Source organism: Salmo salar, chromosome 12, assembly GCF_965601325.2.
Source record: "Salmo salar chromosome 12, fSalSal1, whole genome shotgun sequence".
In the NCBI taxonomy this organism is placed as follows: Eukaryota; Metazoa; Chordata; class Actinopteri; order Salmoniformes; family Salmonidae; genus Salmo; species Salmo salar.
The window spans coordinates 25,727,441-25,741,231 of NC_138302.1; positions in this window are offsets into that span (position 1 = coordinate 25,727,441).

Sequence of the window (13,791 nt, forward strand, 5' to 3'; positions counted from 1 at the left end):
TGGTCAGATGAAGCAGCTGCTAAGCTACAGGACTGTTTTGCTAGCACAGACTGGAATATGTTCCGGGATTCCTCCGATGACATTGAGGAGTACACCACATCAGACACTGGCTTCATCAATAAGTGCATCAATGACGTCGTCCCCACAGTGACCATACGTACATACCCTAAACATGATCCTTGGATTACAGGCAACATCTGCACTGAGCTAAAGGCTAGAGGTGCCGCTTTCAAGGAGCGGGACGCTAACCCGGAAGCTTATAAGAAATCCCGCTATGCCCTCCGACGAACCATCAAACAGGCAAAGCGTCAATTCAGGACTAAGATCGAATCGTACTACACCGGCTCTGACGCTGGTCAGATGTGGCACAGCCGAGAGCTGCCCAGTGACATGAGCCTACCAGACGAGCTAAACTACTTCTATGCTCGCTTCGAGGCAAATAACACTGAAACATGCATGAGAGCAAAAGCTGTTCAGAAAGACTGTGTAGTCCCTGTGCTCATGAACACTAAGGTAAGGTAACTAAGGTAACGTAACTAAGGTAACCTGCCTAAATGATTCCCGACCCATAGCACTCACGTCTATAGCTATGAAGTGCTTTGAAAGGCAGGTCATGGCTCACATCAAAACCCTAGACCCACTCCAATTTTGCATGCCGCCCTAACAGATCCACAGATGATGCAATCTTTATTGCACTCCACACTGCCCTTTCCCACCTGGACAAAAGGAACACCAATGTGAGAATGCTATTCTTTGACTACAGCTCAGCGATCAACACCATAGTGCCCTCAAAGCTCATCAATAAGCTAAGGACCCTTGGACTGAACACCTCCCTCTGCAACTGGATCCTGGATCCGCCACACTGATCCTCAACACAAGGGCCCCTCAGGGGTGCATGCTCAGTCACCTCCTGTACTCCCTGTTCACTCATGACTGCATGGCCAGGCACGACTCCAACACCATCATTCAGTTTGTCGACGACACAACAGTGGTAGGCCTGACCACCAACAACGACGAGACAGCCAATAGGGAGGAGGTCAGAGACCTGGCCGTGTGGTGCAAGGACAACAACCATTCCCTCTACGTGATCAAGACAAAGGAGATGATTGTGGACTACAGGAAAGAGAGGACCGAGCATTCCCCCATTCTCATCGACAGGGCTGTAGTGGAGCAGGTTGAGAGCTTCAAGTTCCTTGGTGTCCACATCACCAACAAACTAACATGGCCCAAGCACACCAAGACAGGCGTGAAGCGGGCACGACAAAACCTATTCCCCCTCAGGAGGCTGGAAAGATTTGGCATGGGTCCTCATATTCTCAAAAGGTTCTACAGCTGCACCATCGACAGTATCCTGACTGGTTGTATCACTGCCCGGTATGGCAACTGCTCGGCCTCCGACCGCAAGGCACTACAGAGGGTGAATGAATTTGCTAAAGCAAATTGAATTAATCAATGCCAATGATTAGTCCTACCTGGGTAGGCTATCTGGGTATTAAACTTGAATTACCTGAGAGGTTGCTTCATCCCGGTTAATATGCAAAGTTTAAGTTGTCTCATTTAATTGGAAGAACCTAGAAAGGTATGTTCGACAATTTAACTAAATAAATTGAATGAGACGATAATCCATACAATCTCCATTGATTGGATATCATAAGTGTAAACCGTAGTTCAAATGTTGGGACCCTTCACCACTAGGGTACGCTCCTCCCTGGGGCTGAAGCCACATGGGATTCACCCCCGTCAGTAGTGGGTTTGGTGAATGTGCTTTGCTAAAGCAGATTTGACTGATTAATCTATTTATGATATATCAAACCTGTATAGGCTATCTGGGAATTAACTTTGAATTACCTGAGAGGTTGCTTCATCAAGGTTAATATGCAAAGTTTAAGTTGTCTCATTTAATTGGAAGAACCTAGAAAGGTATGTTCGACAATTTAACTAAATAAATTGAATGAGACGATAATCCATACAATCTCCATTGATTGGATATCCTAAGTGTAAACCGTAGTTCAAATGTTGGGACCCTTCACCACTAGGGTACGCTCCTCCCTGGGGCTGAACGTCAGTAAAGGGGTTTTACTGACTGTGCCTTGCTAAAGCAGATTTTACTGATTAATCTATTTATGATATATCAAACCTGTATAGGCTATCTGGGAATTAACTTTCAATTAACCTGAGAGCATTGCTTCATCTAAGTTAAGTTTGGAAAAAGTTAATCCTGTCACATTGTAGACGCCCAATCAATTTTGGATATTATTTGAAAGATCCACTTGAAAAGGTAAATCTGGCAATTTCACTTGTTAGTTAAATTGAATGAGACGCCATATCCAGTCAATTGTGATTGTCTGGATATGTTACCGTGCTCCACGTTTGAATTTCCCCTAGAGATGTACTGGCAATTCTTCACCACCAGGGTGCAGAATGCTGAAATTAAACGGAAGTACAAAGGTCAGACTTCCGTCGCGCTAGCGGAGAAATTTTAAACATGTTACGGTAGAGGGTAAAATGTTCCCTCTCTGTTAGCTTACCCGTAATGCTAAGCTATTGCTACTTGGTTCAGGAGTATCCTTCCAAGCACCAAAATAGGAAAGGGTGGGTTTTCTAGTGACGTCTCACCTTAACCCCATTCAGCATATTCTGCTAGCGTTTATGCTGACCGGAGCGACACGGTACTTAAATATCGATACGCATACGGTCTGCCCACACTGTTTTAGTGCGGTAGGCAAATTATTCGGCTCGGTTTACCGGACAGTTAACTTCTAATTTCTAACCTTACTCTAGAAGTTAATATTGACCGACAGAAATAGTACCGTTTGGCCTAACGGACTAAATCTGGAATTTATTCCTCACTGCTATCGACATAAGACCGGAGCTACTCTAAATAGCTTCTCTCAATGGAAAATGCACAATCACTTTGTTTACATAGCAGGCTGTTTGTACAATTCTGTTTGCACAATTGATATATAGAATTTCACAGCAAAGTCCAATTCTATCTTAGATGCCTCGCACGGGGCACCAATATGTCGTGTCTTTGGGGGTACCATTAAACGGAAGATATGTTTATCAATTAGCTCCCTGTAATTATCATCACGCGATTAAACTGATTAATCGTTTAATTGTAATTAACTAGGAGATCGGGGCACCAAGGAGAATATTCAGATTACAAAGCTATAATTTTCCTAACATAACTTTCCTATATTATTATATAGGCCGATTATCTTCTGGTTTCAATGGTGTATTTTACCTCTAGTCCAGTCTCATACCAAACGTCGTAAATTGTTGTATCTGCACGAACCCAGTCTTTACTAAAATCATCCATACATCAATTTGTCTTAAAATCATTTATTTACTACACTAAGTAATTAACAGAAAAACATACAAACAGTCATTATCGTCACAAAGGATTGGTATCGGAATGTGCCCTACTGGCTAAACAGGCAGGTCGGCCTGTTGAACAATGGATCATAAAAGGTCGGCTGAGAAGTTACACAGGGTTCATTAATATTAACAATTGACAATTGAAGGCTCACTCATTCGGGAACAATTGCAATCAATATATATTTACGCTCAGTGTGTCGTTCTGATTCTTGTTGGAGAGTAGTTCTGTTGGGGAGTTTTGTCCGCGTTCTCTCTCTCTCTCTCTCTCGGTTAGAATGGATCTTTCAGAGCGACATTCATTAATGTCGTCATAGAATGGTTGTTTCGTTGGTCTTCGCGTTCGATGATATAATTTACTTAGCTGCAGACTAATAATTAATATCAAAGACTTGTTCTTATTCTGTCGGTATCAATAGTCTAAAAGTTAACCACGTGGTATGGTTCACTTTCAGTAGAGGAATTAGATGGTAGAACCTATGTGGCCACGGAGTGTAGGCCTGGTCTGAAGAAATGTAAATCCGGGGGTGTTTTATAGTGCCCATAGAACAGCTTGTCAAATGACGCCTGGTCCTGTATGGGTCCCTGGGGGCGTGCCTATGACTGAGTTAGATTTGGTTACAGAAATACAATTCTATCACATTACATCAGTACATAGCATCTCAATGTCTTACAAAAGCTTTATCCTTATTAATACATTCCATACACCCATATGATGCAAGTCTTAAACTGAGTCTATTATATAAACAGTTTTATGGTAATATGGCTATATTGTCTCTTCTGAGTATCACAAAATGGTACCAAGCGGATCAGTTCGTAGCTGGATTCTTCACCAATCTTCCATACCTTCTCCAGAACACAAAATGTCGCTTGGCTCTCCAATTCTATGAGTTGGAAGAATTTCCTGTGTCTCTCTATGGGCCATGTGGCCAGAGACTCTCCTGGAATTTTAGAGTTTTTACGACCCTTTACACACAGGGTGGATTGTGTGCAAAAGGGAGGGGTCAACTGTCCTCCCTGTACCAAAAGAGGCCAACGTCATGACACCGTACTGTGAGACGCCTAAGACAGGATCGGTACATCTGAAGATCACACCTGCGGGATAGGTACAGGATGGCAACAACTGCAGAGTTACACAGCTACTTGCCGCAGCTACTTGCCCAAGCTTCCCCAGCTTCTCCTTCACCCAAATCCAGATAGCAGATGTTCTGAAAAACCTGGACCCATACAAATCAGCTGGGCTAGACAATCTGGACCCTCTCTAACATTATCCGCTGCCATTGTTGCAACCCCTATTACTAGTCTGTTCAACCTCTCTTTCGTATTGTCCGAGATCCCTAAAGATTGGAAAGCTACCGCGGTCATCCCGCTTTTCAAAGGGGGTGACACTCTAGACCCAAACTGTTATAGACCTATATCCATCCAGCCCTGACTTTCTAAAGACTTCAAAAACCAAGTTAATAAACAGATCACTGACCATTTCGAATCCCACCGTACCTTCTCCGCTGTGCAATCCAGTTTCCGAGCTGGTCACGGGTGCACCTCAGCCACGCTCATGGTACTAAATGATATCATTACCGCCATTGATAAAAGACAGTACTGTGCAGCCGTCTTCAGCGACCTGGCCAAGGCTGTCGACTCTGTCAATCACCGTATCCTTATCGGCAGACTCAACAGCCTTGGTTTCTCAAATGACTGCCTCGCCTGGTTCACCAACTACTTCTCAGACAGAGTTCAGTGTGTCAAATCGGAGGGCCTGTTGTCCGGACCTCTAGCAGTCTCTATGGGGTTACCACAGGGTTCAATTCTCGGGCCGACTCTTTTCTCTGTATATATCAACGATGTCGCTCTTGCTGCGGGTGATTCCCTGATCCACCTCTACACAGACAACACCATTCTGTATACATCTGTCCCTTCTTTGGACACTGTGTTAACTAACCTCCAAACGAGCTTCAATGCCATACAACACTCCTTCCGTGGCCTCCAGCTGCTCTTAAACGCGAGTAAAAACAAATGCATGCTTTTCAACCATTCGCTGCTCGCACCCGCCCGCCCGCCCAGCTTCACTATTCTGGACGGTTCTGACTTAGGTATTTGTAGTTGTCCACATATTCTAGGTGTCTGGCTAGGCTGTAAACTCTCCTTTCAGACTCACATTAAGCATCTCCAATCCAAAATTAAATCTAGAATCGGCTTCCTATTTCAAAACAAAGCCTCCTTCACTCACGCCGCCAAATATACCCTCGTAAAACTGACTATCCTACCGATCCTCGACTTCGGCAATGTCATTTACAAAATAGCTTCCAATACTCTACTCAGCAAACTGGATGCAGTCTATCACAGTGTCATCCTCAGCTCAATGGTCACGATAACAACACCCACCCGTAGCATGCACTCCAGCAGGTATAGCTCACTGGTCGTCCCCAATGCCAACACCTCCTTTGGCCGCCTTTCCTTCCAGTTCTCTGCTGCCAATGACTGGAATGAATTGCAAAAATCGCTGAAACTGGAGACCTATATTTCCGTGCCTAATTTTAAACATCAGCTATCTGAGCAGCTAACCGATCGCTGCAGGTGTACATAGCCCATATGTAAATAGCCCACCCAATCTACCTACCGCATCCCCATATTGTTTTTATTTACTTTTCTGCTCTTTTGCACACCAGTATTTCTACTTGCACATCATCATCATCCTCATCTGCTCATCTATCACTCCAGTGTTAAATTTGCTAAACTGTAATTACTTCGCTACTATGGCCTATTTATTGCCTTACCTCCCCAAGCCATTTGCACACACTATATATAGACTTGTTTTTTTCTATTGTGTTATTGACTGTACACTTGTTTATTCCATGTATAACTCTGTGTTGTTGTTTGTATCGCACTGCTTTGCTTTATCTTGGCCAGGTCGCAGTTGTAAATGAGAACTTGTTTTCAACCAGCTTACCTGCTTAAATAAAAAAAATATATATAAACACCAGGAACGCACAATCCCTTCATCAGTCTCAGACTGTCCGCAACAGGCTGAGAGAGGCTGGACTGAGGGCTTGTAGGCCTGTTGTAAGGCAGGTCCTCACCAGACATCACCGGCAACAACGTCGCCTATGGGCACAATCCCAGCGTCGCTGGTCCAAACAGGACTGGCAAAAAGTGCTCGTCACTGACGAGTCGCGGTTTTGTCTCACCAGGGGTGATGGTCGGATTCGCATTTATCGCTGAAGGAATGAGTGTTAAACCGAGGCCTGTACTCTGGAGCGGGATCGATTTGGAGGTGGAGGGTCCGTCATGGTCTGGGGCGATGTGTCACAGCATCATCGGGCTGAGCTTGTCACTGCAGGCAATCTCAACACTGTGTGTTACAGGGAAGACATCCTCCTCCCTTATGTGGTAACCTTCCTGCAGGCTCATCCTGACATGACCCTCCAGCATGACAATGCCACCAGCCATACTGCTCGTTCTGTGCGTGATTTCCTGCAAGACAGGAATGTCAGTCTTCTGTCATGGCAGGCGAAGAGCCCGGATCTCAATCCCATTGAGCACGTCTGGGACCTGTTGGATCGTAGGGTGAGGGCTAGGGTCATTCTCCCTAGAAATGTCCGGGAACTTGCAGGTGCCTTGGTGGAAGAGTGGGGTAACATCTCACAGCAAGAACTGGCAAATCTGGTGCAGTCCATGAGGAGGAGATGCACTGCAGTGCTTAATGCTGAAGGTGGCCACAGATGATCTTGACTCCCCCTTCGTTCAGTGACACATAATTCAATTTCTGTTAGTCATGTCTGTGGAACTTGTAGAATCTTATGTTCATACAAATGTTTACACGTTAAGTTTCAGTAAACTTAACACAGGTGACAGTGAGGACGTTTCTTTTTTTGAGGAGTTTATAACTTCAGTTGCAGTGAAATGATAAAAATATATCTTTAAATTGTCTTGGGAACAGGAGTGGATACATTTTTCTATCAGCGTCTTGGCGAAAATGCAAATGCATGTGTAATGTGTCATCTTTGACACTTTTGCAAGCAGACAGCATTTCAACCACATAAAAAGACACACCCAAGACTAACTGAAGTTACCATTCTCAGCTTTCCATTTCCTTAAAATCTGTCAAAATGACATTTGGCACAGGACCAATGTTTCCACTGTGTTCTAGCATGCTACCTGGTCCTTAAAATCATTTAACCTGTTAAGATTAATGCATTCATTCTATCAACATAAGACATGTGAGCACTACTTTAGTCTTCTGGGGCAACAAGTTATGATAGAAGAGAAGCTGCATGTATTAAACTATAGTTGACAAATGGCCTACCTAATGTAAGTAAGCAGAAACTTGTCTAAATTAGGGGTGAAAGTAGCTATTAATACGGCTAGGGATTCCGCTAGCGGAACGTTTTGACAACATCCGTTGAAATTGCAGAGCGCGAAATTCAAAATAAATTAGAAATATTTTACTTTCATACAATCACAAGTGCAATTCACCAAAATGCAGCTTAACATCTTGTTAATCCAGCCACCATGTCAGATTTCAAAAAGGCTTTACGGCGAAAGCATTCCATGCTGTTACCTGAGGACAGCACCCCATCAAACAAACACATGACAATCAGAATTCAACCCGCCAGGCGCGACACAAAACTCAGAAATAACCTATATAATTCATGCCTTACCTTTGAAAATCTTCTTCTGTTGGCCCTCCAGTATGTCCCATAAACATCACAAATGGTCCTTTTGTTCAATTAATTCTGTCGTTATATCCCCAAAATGTCAATTTATTTGGCGCGTTTGATTCAGAAAAACACCGGTTCCAACTAGCCCAACATGACTACCGTTTATCTAATAAGTTACCTGTAATCTTGGTCCAACCATTTCAAACAACTTTCCTAATCCAATTTAGGTATTTTAAAACGTAAATAATTGATCAAATTTAAGACGGAATACACTGTGTTCAATTGCGGCAAAAATGAAAGTGGAGCAATTTTCAGGTCACGCGCCCCAAACAAAAGAGTACACTAGGCTGGACCCTCATTCTGAATAGTCATACTTCATTTCTCTAAAGAAAAACAACCAATTTCCAAAGACTGGTGACATCTAGTGGAAGCAATAGGAACTGCAACCAAGTGCCACAGAAATCTAGGTTCCCATAGAAAACCAATTGAAAACAGTGAACTTAACAAAAAATCCTGGATGGTTTGTCCTCGGGGTTTCGCCAGCCAAATAAGTTTTGTTATACACAGACATTATTTAAACAGTTTTAGAAACTTTAGAGTGTTTTCTTTCTAAATCTAAGAATTATATGCATATCCTAGCTTCTGGGCTTGAGTAGCAAGCAGTTTTCTTTGGGCATGCTTTTCATCCGGAAGTGAAAATACTGCCCCCTATCACAAACAGGTTAAGCTCAGTTATGGTGGATCAAACTGAGCAGGTAGCCCACTTTAAATGTATTTGTTTGACAGAGTCAGACAACCATGAGATGTGAAACAGAGCCTGTGCATACCACAAAAACAGAATTCAGATGTTTACATGCCACAGAAGCCCATCTCCGGGGTACAAGCTTTCTCAGGTTTTTGTAAAACAGGATTTGATGTTTACATGTCAACACAAAATAAATACTTCAGTATCCCGAATAACGGGATATTGATGTACATGTAAACGTGGTCAGTGGCTTTAACGTAGAGCCAATCTTAGGATTTGTCAACCAGCAGCAAAGAAAAATAAATTATATATTTGAAATCCAAAAGATTAGGAACTGTAAACCACATTCCCTTTTACTACAAATTGCACTGGCAACCAACACTGTTCTCAACCAGCAAGCCAAAGGTAGACATTAAAAACACAGTATTTCAAAACACAAGGAGGCACTTAAAAGGTACAATATTTTATTGGGTGCTTTCATATCCCCCATCAGACCCAAAATCCTGAGAAACATCACTGCTGCTAAAATCCATGTTGCTTGAGGAGTTGGCCCTCCTGTTCAAGGCCTGTCGCTTCTGCCGAGGCGCCTGTCGCTTCTGCCGAGGCGCCTGTCGCTTCTGCCGAGGCGCCTGTCGCTTCTGCCGAGGCGCCTGTCGCTTCTGCCGAGGCATGGGAGCCAGTTGCTTCCCCTAAGGTATTTGTGCCAGTTGCCACACTTGCTGAGGCATTGTGGGTGGCTGCTTCCGAGGTATTATGGGTGGCCTCTTGCACGGCTCTGTGGCTGGTAGCTTCCACTGCCGAGGCACTGTGGCTGGTAGCTTCACTTAAGGTATTTGGGCCAGTCGTGGCGCTTGATGAAGCATTGTGGCCAGTTGCTTCAACTAAGGTATTTGGGCCAGTTACCACACTTGCTGAGGCATTGTGGGTGGCTGCTTCTGCAGAGTCACGGAAGCTGGTTGCTTCACCCAATGTATTTGGGCCAGTCATGGCGCTTGATGAAGCATTGTGGCTAGTTGCATCAGCTATGGTATTTGGGCCAGTCGTGATGTTTGCTGAGGCATTGTGGGTGGCTGCTTCTGCTGCGGAGGCACGGGTTCTGGTTGCTCCACCTAAGGTTTTTGAGCCAGTTGCCACACTTGCTGAGGCATTTTGGGTGGCTCCTTCTGCTGAGGCACGGGAGCGTTTTGCTTCACCCAAGTTATTTGGGCCAGTCGTGACGCTTGATGAAGCATTGCGGCCAGTTGCTTCAAAGCTATTTGGGCCAGTTGCCACACTTGCCGAGGCATTATGGGTGGCTGCTTCCGCTGCCGAGGCGTTATGGGTGGTCGCTTCCGCGGCACTGTGGCCAGTTGCTTCACCCAAGGTATTTGGGCCAGTCATGGCGCTTGCTGAGGTATTGTGGTGGCTGCTTCTGAGGCACGGGAGCCGGTTGCTTCCGCTGCATTGTGGCTGGTTCCTTTTAATTTATTTTGGGGAATATATCTATAATTACCTATGAAAGAAAATAAAGTTTAAAATCATAAAATTCCAGCATTTGAAGTTCTGGGACTTAAACGGTGTTATTTTATCTGAATTAAATGTGTAGAACAAAACACACCTTTAGATGGAGGATAACAGGTTATCCCTCCAATTAGCAGGCAACAAATCCAATAAATTCTAAATAAAAACATCCTAGTCAGTTAAAAATACAGCTACCTGTAAAACATGGGAAACAAACTAGAGCCATACAACTTAGCTCAAAGTCATTTAAAAAATCACAGCCAGAATTCTGAACTAATGGTAGCCAGAAGCATTACCAGGAGATTCCTCTTATTGTATCTGATTGTCTTTTTTGCTGTGCCTTACAAAGGAATCCTAGACCCTTCTAATCTGGCTGGTTAATTAGGTACATCTGCAAGCCACTGAACATAATTTCCATTGGTCCAATTTCCCAATTGAGATTAGGTGCGCTTGATTTCATTCAGCTGGTGTGCTGGAGGGTTTGCGCATCATGGACGAATCCAATGGTTTTAAAGAGTGAACTCTACCTACCCATTACACTGGGTGAGCTTAATCAAGTGCACCTTTTAATTCATGCTAATTAAGTTCCTGCCAGGGGCTTTTGCAGTTGAAACCTCAGTGGTCTGGCAGAAGTGTGTTGTGCAAAAATATATTTTAGATTTTTCAAAGTAGCCTCACTTGCCTTGATGACAGCTTTGCACACTCTTGGCATTCTCTCAACCACCTTCACCTGGAATGCTTTTCCAACAGTCTTGAAGGAGTTCCCACATTTGCTGAGCACTTGTTGGCTGCTTTTCCTTCACTCCGGGGTCCAACTCATGCCAAACCATCTCAATTGGGTTAAGGTCGGGTGATTGTGGAGGCCAGGTCATCTGATGCAGCACTCCATCACTCTCCTTCTTGGTCAAATAGACCTTACACAGTCTGGAGGTGTGTTTGGTCATTGTCCTATTGAAAAACAAACGATAGTCCCACTAAGCACAAACCAGATGGGATGGCGTATCGCTGCAGAATGTTGAGGTAGCCATTCTGATAAAGTGTGTCTTGAGTTCTAAGTAAATCACAGACAGTGTCACCAGCAAAGCACCATCACACCTCGTCCTCCATGCTTCAAGGTGGGAACCAGACATGCGGAGATCATCCGTTCACCTACTCTGCGTCTCACAAAGACATAGCCGTTGGACCCAAAAATCTCAAATTTGGACGCATCAGACCAAAGGACAGATTTCCACCGGTCTAATGTCCATTGCTCGTGTTTCTTGGCCCAAGCAAGACTCTTCTTATTGGTGTCCTTTGGTGGTGGTTTCTTTGCAGTAATTCGACCATGATGGCCTGATTCACGCGGTCTCCTCTGAACAGTTGATGTTGAGATGTGTCTGTTACTTGACCTCTGAAGCATTTATTTGGGCTGCAATTTTTGAGTCTGGTAACTCTCATGAACTTATCCTCTTCCACAGAGGTAACTCTGGGTCTTCCTTTCCTGTGGCAGTCCTCATGAGGGCCACTTTGATCATAGCGCTTGATGCACTTGAAGAAACTTTCAGTTCTTGAAATGTTCCGGATTGACTGACCTTCATGTCTTAAAGTAATGATGGACTGTCATTTCCCTTCGCTTATTTGAACGGTTCTCACTATAATATGAACTTGGTCTTTTTACCAAATAGGGCTATCTTCTGTATACCACCCCTACCTTGTCACAACACAACTGACGCGTTAAGAAGGAAAGAAATTCCACAAATGAACTTTTTACAAGGCACACCTGCTAAAGCCAATTATTTCATGCCCAAAAATACAGCCGCTTTGAATACGCAGACCTTTGTCCACATGATCAGGCGGCTTGATGAAAGGCTCCCTGTTAACCAGCTACACTTATGATATAGTGGTGGTCAGTGCCATTTAAGATAAGGGAGGACAATGTTTTTTCATGAATATAGCCTTATTCCTATTCCAGCATATTGGATGACTCTCATTCCATTCACCCAGTTCAATATAACATTGATAAGTTTAGGCTACTACATGATACTCACATTTTCCCTACACCCATCATGAGGTTGCTACAACCTAGCCTATGAATAAAAGTTTACAATGTAGGTGCACACAGGTCGAGAGACAAATTTGAGGTGACCGACAGTGGCACATGGACAGAGTGATATTCAATGCCTCCTTGCACACTCTTGCCTGCATCTAGCTGATAAAGGATGTAATCATTAGTCCAACCATTACACATTAGAGTTTCTATTGGACAAATTCAGGTATGTTTATCCTTGTTTTGTTCCATTTGCGTCCGTTTAAGAAACGTTTTTCAACAGAATCTGCGTAATGAATACACTCTGATCATGCGTAAGCACAGTTCACTTTCATAGCAGCCATGTTCTATTCCTTCTCGCATCTTTGCGCTCTCCTCCTCTAACCTCTTCCCTTCACTTGTGGACTTTAATGCACAAACACATCAGCTGTATGTGACCAGGCAAAAACAAAAATCCAAGCCAAACCGCTACACACAGCCTACATCGTTGTCACCTTATTAGCTAAAGTAACTTCATTGTCAGCATAGCTAATAGAACTAACACGCTAGTAAACCTTCTACAATCATGCAGTAACATTACAGTGTACAGTCCGTAAGCAGTTACACCGGCGTGCCCTGGGGGGAATAAATTTGTAAAACCAAAACCTTACCTTGACTTGGAAGAGTTCCAGTGTTGTGTTGGAAAGTCATAGCCAGCTAGATAACATAGCATCCCTCTGTTTGAGCAGGGTTTTTCAGTAGGCTAAACTAGCTAGCTGCCTTTGCTAGCTAAGTAACTGCAAGTGAACCAAAAAAAACAATCTCTCTCTCTTTTTCTCTTGCTTCTCCTTAATTTTGGAAGAAATGAATTTGTTCAAAACTGTTCAACTATTTCTCTCTCTTTGATTCAACTACTCACCACATTTTATATACTGCAGTGCTAGCTAACTGTAGTTTATTCTTTCAGTACTAGATTAATTCTCTGATACTTGGATTGGGTGGACAAAATGTCAGTTCATGCAACGAAAGCTCTGATAGTTTGGAGGATGTCCTCCGGAAGTTGTCTTAATTACTGTGTAAGACTATGGAAGGGGGTGAGAACCATGAGCCTCCTACGTTTTGTATTGAAGTCAATGTACCCAAAGGAGGATGGAAGCTAGCTGTCCTCAAGCTACATCATGGTGCTACCCTACAGAGTGCTGTTGAGGCTACTGTAGACCTTCTTTGCAAAATAGTGTGTTTTAATAAATTATTTGGTAACGTGATTATATTTTTGGTATAGTTTTATCTAAAAAGGATAACTTTTTAAATGTTTGGAAAATATTATTTGTGTAAAATTCACTGAGGAGGATGGTCCTCCCCTTCCTCCTCTGAGAAGCATCCACTGTTTTGATACCAATTGGTATTGAACGTCGTCGCCCTTTCATTCTTCTTCATGAAACTGATCTCAGGCAGACGTTAACCCTCGGTTTTAATTCGCACCTTTTTCTGTTTATCCCACAGAATGA